Consider the following 6,000-nt stretch of genomic DNA (forward strand, 5'->3'; position numbering starts at 1 on the left):
GTGACCCCAGAAAACCACATAGCTGTAGCCTAACTAACGCTATATACAATTCCGTAACTTCCTTGCTCTTGTATTCAGTGCCTTGATTATTAAAGGAAAGTATCTCAAATAAAACCACAAGACAGAAGTGCAGAAATTAGGCCATTCAGCTCATTGGGTCTGCTCTGCCATTCAATCATGGCTGGTAAGTTTCTCAACCCCATTCTCCCACTTTCTCCACATAACCCTTGATAATCAAGAACCTACCTATCTCTATCTTAAATGTACTCGATGACCTGAACTCCAAAGCCTTCTGTGGCAGTGAATTCCACTCCCTGGCTGAAGAAGTTTCTTCTTATCTCCATTCTAAAAGGTCTTCCCTCTACTCTACCTCTAAGGCTGTGCCCTCGGGTCCTGGAGGAGAAAGTGAGGACTGCAGATGCTGGAGATCAGAGCTGAAAATGTGTTGCTGGAAAACGCAGCAGGTCAGGCAGCATCCAAGAAGCAGGAGAATCGATGTTTCGGGCATGAGCCCTTCTTCAGGAAGAAGGGCTCCTGAAGAAGGGCTCATGTCCGAAACGTCAATTCTCCTGCTCCTTGGATGCTGCCTGACCTGCTGCGCTTTTCCAGCAACACATTTTCAGCTCTGATCTCCAGCATCTGCAGTCCTCACTTTCTCCTCGAAGATTTTAACCTACTGCGAATCCTCTTGCAAGGATGCCTTCCTTGAAGAAGCTCTCTTCCTCCCTCGGGTCCTGGTCTCTCCTACCAATGAAAACATCTTCCCAATATCTACTTTGTCCAGGCCATTCAACATTCTGTATATTTCAATTAGATCCACCCTTATCTTATTATTTTCCATCTTTTGCCTTACTCCCTTTTTAAACAAGGGTATCACATCAGCAATTTTCCAGTCCTCTGGGATTCTCTCTGACTCATGATTCCTGAAAGATCACCACTATCACCTCCACTACCTCTTCAGCTATCTCCTTTAGAACTCTGAGATGTAGTCCATCTGGTCCAGGTTATTTATCCACGTTCAGGCCATTCAGTTTTTCTAGCCTCTTCTCCTTGATAATGGCCACCATACTTAGCTCTGTCGTCGACTCTCTCAAATGTTTGGGATATTATTCATATCTTCCACCATGAGGACTGACGCGAAGTAATTCAGTGCCTCAGCCATTTTCTTGCTCCCCACTACTATTTCTCCAGCATCATTTTCCAGCAGTCTGATGTCTACTTTTGCCTCTTTATTGCCTTTTATAGATCTAAAGAAACTCTTACAGTCTTCTTATATATTACTGGCTAGTTTACCCTCTTATTTAATCTTCTCCCTCCTTATGCCTTCTTAACTATGCCTATCTACATGTACTGCTGCTTTCAAAGACATAAACACCACAGTTCCTCTGATCCTCCATATTTCCAAAGCTCTTACCATTCAAAGCATAATCCCTTGCCTCGTTAGTCCTCCCAAAATGCATCACCTCACAGTTTTTAGGATCAAGTCAATTTGCCACTTGCAGCTGATATATTTCGTCCTGTAGTTTAACACTTTCTTGCTCGCTACTTACAACGCCACCAATTTTCATTTCATCTGCAAGCCTACTGATCATACCTTCTATATTATAGAGTCATAGAGATGTACAGCATGGAAACAGACCCCTTCGGTCCAACCTGTCCATGCCGACCAGATATCCCAACCCAATCTAGTCCCACCTGCCAGCACCCGGCCCATATCCCTCCAAACCCTTCCTATTCATATACCAATCCAAATGCCTCTCAAATGTTGCAATTGTACCAGCCTCTACCACATCTTCTGGCAGCTTATTCCATACACGTACCACTCTCTGCGTGAAAATGTTGCCCCTGAGGTTTCTTTTATATCTTTTCCCTCTCACCCTAAACCTATGCCCTCTAGTTCTGGACTCCCCCACTCCAGGGAAAAGACTTTGTCCATTTATCCTATCCATGCCACTCATAATTTTGTAAACCTCTATAAGGTCACCCGTCAGCCTCCGACACTCCAGGGAAAACAGCCCCAGCCTGTTCAGCCTCTCCCTATAGCTCAAATCCTCCAACCCGGCAACATCCTTGTAAATCTTTTCTGAATCCTTTCAACTTTCATAACATCTTTCCGATAGGAAGGAGACCAGAATTGCATGCAATATTCCAACAGTGGCCTAACCAATGTCCTGTACAACCGCAACATGACCTCCCAACTCCTGTACTCAATACTCTGACCAATAAAGGAAACACTATCCTATCTACCTGTGACTCCACTTTCAAGGAGCTATGAACCTGCACTCCAAGGTCTCTTTGTTCAGCAACACTCCCTAGGACCTTACCATTAAGTGTATAAGTCCTGCTAAGATTTGCTTTCACAAAGTGCAGCACCTCGCATTTATCTGAATTAAACTCCATCTGCCACTTCTCAGCCCATTGGCCCATCTGGTCCAGATCCTGTTGTAATCTGAGGTAACCCTCTTCACTGTCCACCACACCTCCAATTTTGGTGTCATCTGCAAACTTACTAACTGTACCTCTTATGCTCGCATCCAAATCATTTATGTAAATGACAAAAAGTGGAGGACGCAGCACCGATCCTTGTGGCACTCCACTGGTCATACGCCTCCAGTCTGAAAAACAACCCTCCACCACCACCCTTTGTCTTCTACCTTTGAGCCAGTTCTGTATCCAAATGGCTAGTTCTCCCTGTATTCCATGAGATCTAAGCTTGCTAATCAGTCTCCCATGGGGAACCTTGTCAAATGCCTTGAAGTATATATAAATCACATCTACTGCTCTGCCCTCATCAATCTTCATGTCTAGATCATTAAAGTAAACAACAAACAGCAAAGGACCCAGCATTGAATGCTGTAGTTTTGCACTGGACACAGAAACAGGGATGCTGCAAAGAAGATCAATCAACTTCAGAATAAAAACAACTCTTTATTTTGTCACGCTGGGTACTTTACTTAATATCATTCAACACCATTTTTAGACATGCAGCTGCTTCTCATCGCTTGAAAATTGCATCAGCTTTCTTTCTGCACTTTGCACCATCTAGAAGTGCCATTCATTGGATAATCTGTCCAGTTGTAAACTGAGTATTAAAATTATATAAAGCAACATGCATCAATATTCATCAAACCATGGAATTTTCAGAAATACTCAATCTATAAATATGAAAGAATCTCACAACTATGAAAAGCCAAAGAAAACATTTCAAAAAAAAGATTTCAAGACTGAAAAACAAAATTACTACGAAATATTTTTGCAATTTTGCCACATATGAACTTTGCTTGTGAATGGAAATATCAACAGACAGCCACATGCCAATATTATTTTGTTTGGAGAAATGGAAAAATATCTATGAAAAATCATGGCCTTTATCATACATATATAGTTTGTATAAATAAATATATGCACCATGTTTTTTTCAATATAGTTTCTGATTATTGTGTAAAGTACTGATGTGGATGTGTGCACAAATTTAATATTTGTTGTTTGTGTTAAAAAAAATTAACTTTATCTTGAAAGTTTGTTTATTTATTTTCATATTTATAACTTGGACAAGAACATTGAGGAATTTAAGTTTGATGCAAGAGATGATTTACATTTAATTACTTTTCTTCTAATGAAGACTCACTTTGGACAGCCACCATCTTCTGGAGGCAGATGTTACAGAACGGTCTTAAAATGATTACATTCATTTATTGGAAGTTGTCGATTCACTGTAGCTTGCACATTTTCGATTTGGCAATCCCAGATTATCAAAGTATCAACTTGCATATAAGTGAACAGAATCAATGAGACATCCCATGTGATCACCTTAACTCAACTTGCAAGAATACAAATACCCATATAAGATAAATTAAACAGTAAATCATATAATTTTGTAGGCTTTGGATTTTCTAGAAGACTTAAGGGGAGAGAATCTTACTTTTAAGCAGAAGATCACTTATGCCATACACCGTTTTGTCATTATTAACATAAAACACATTTTCCTGCAATGACAAGTATTGTAGAAAATACAGGTTGTTGTTGCTTCTCATAAATCAGCTTTTTGCATAAGCTCTGCTTAAAAAGACCTCTGTTTGATCATTTCCATGACAGTAAAGATCCAAAGCGCATAGAAGGTGTTTTCCATTTAGTTTGGATGCTGTTCCCATGATTTGATCTGAGAGAGAAATCATTCATTATATGGTATACATTATATAATAATGGTACAAATAATATTTACAAGACATGTTCAGCACCTGAAAACAGGTCCATTTTAGATACCAATCAGCAAAAGTCACATTACCATAATGTCACTACATTTTGTTAATCAAAAATACATGAAACATTTATGGCACAGATGTCATTCTAGCCATTAACCATGTTTACTAAATAAGAAAATCCAGCCTTATTCCATGTCTCAGATCTTCACTATTAGCCCTCTAACCTTTCTTAAAATAGAACAAAAAACAGTACAGCACAGTACAGGCCCTTCTGCTCTCGATGTCTTCTTTTTATCAATTTGTTCATGGGATGGGAGTTTTGCTGGCTTGGCCAACATTTATTGCCCAGTCTAAATTGCTCGGAGAAGGATGTGGAGAGTTGCCTTCTTGAATTGCTGCAAGCCTTAGAATGTAGGAACATCCATAGTGTTGTTTGGAAAGGACTTCCATGAGTTTGACCCAGTGACAGTGAAGGAACAGCAGAATCGTTCCAAGTCAAGATTGTGTGTGGCTTGCAGGTGGTGGAATTGGAACATGGGTATGGAAGGCATTGTATAAGGAACTTTACTTCAGTGCATCTTCTAATTGGTACATAGTGCTACCACCGTGTTGGTGCTAGAGGGAGTGAATGAGAAAGCTGGTAGATGGTGTGTGAATCTAGTAGGATGCTTTCTCCTGGATGATGTCAAGCTGAATGTTGTTGGAGAGTATTTAATCACATTCTTGACCTTTGCCTTGTAGATTGTGGTCAGGCATTAGTAGACAGGAGAGTGAGTTACTCAATTCCTAGCTTTTAACCTGCTCTCGTAGTTACTATATTTATACGATTGTAAAGTTCAGTTTCTGGTCAGTTGGATCCCCTTTTTGCTGATAGTGGAGAATTTAACAATGCAATGCCATTGAACATTAAAGGGCAATAGTTAGGTACTCATTAGACTTAATTCCAGATTTTTATTGAATTGGAGATGTTATGACACGGTATGAATAGTCTGACACTTAAGTGGCAAATAAATGCACACTACACATCAGCTCAAGTTGGATGTTACAGGTCTGTCTGCACATGGATACAGACTACTTCATTATCGGTGGAGTCAAGAGTAGTGTTGAAACATAGTGTAATCATTAGCAACTCTCTCAATTCTGACCTTATAATGGAGGGATGGTCATTATTGAAGCAGCTAATAATGGTAGGGACTAGGACAGATTACAATAGCTAGGTAGTTGTTTATGACGGGTGTGGATGCAGTGGGCTGAAGGGCCTTTTTCTGTACTATAGATCTCTCTGACACTACCCTTAGGAACTCCTGCACTGAGATCCTGGAGCAGAGATGGTTGATCATGAACAACCACAAACACCTCCTATTGTGTCAAGTATAACTCCAATCAGCAGATATTTCCCAATTTCCATTGATTCAGGTTTTGGTAGGGTACCTTGATGCCATATTTAGTTGAATGCTACCTTGGTGTCAAGGACAGTCACTCTCACCTCATCTCTGCATCTGTACTTTTGTTCACACTTGGACCAAAGCTGTAATAAGGTCAGGAGCCAAGTGGCCCTGGAGGAACCAAAGCTCAGTGTAAGTGAACAGGTTATTCCTTTGCAAGTGCCACTTAATAGAACTGTCAAGGAACCCCTCCATCGTTTTTCTTATGATTGAGAATAGATTGATAGCATAATGAATGGTTGGATTGGATTTGTCCAACCTTTTATGCACAGGACATAACCACATAATTTTCCAATTTGTTGGGTAGATACTGAGGAGGAAGCAATGATGTATTGGTATTTGGCTAAGGCAAT

The sequence above is a fragment of the Chiloscyllium plagiosum genome, chromosome 6, assembly GCF_004010195.1.
Source record: "Chiloscyllium plagiosum isolate BGI_BamShark_2017 chromosome 6, ASM401019v2, whole genome shotgun sequence".
Taxonomy (NCBI): Eukaryota; Metazoa; Chordata; class Chondrichthyes; order Orectolobiformes; family Hemiscylliidae; genus Chiloscyllium; species Chiloscyllium plagiosum.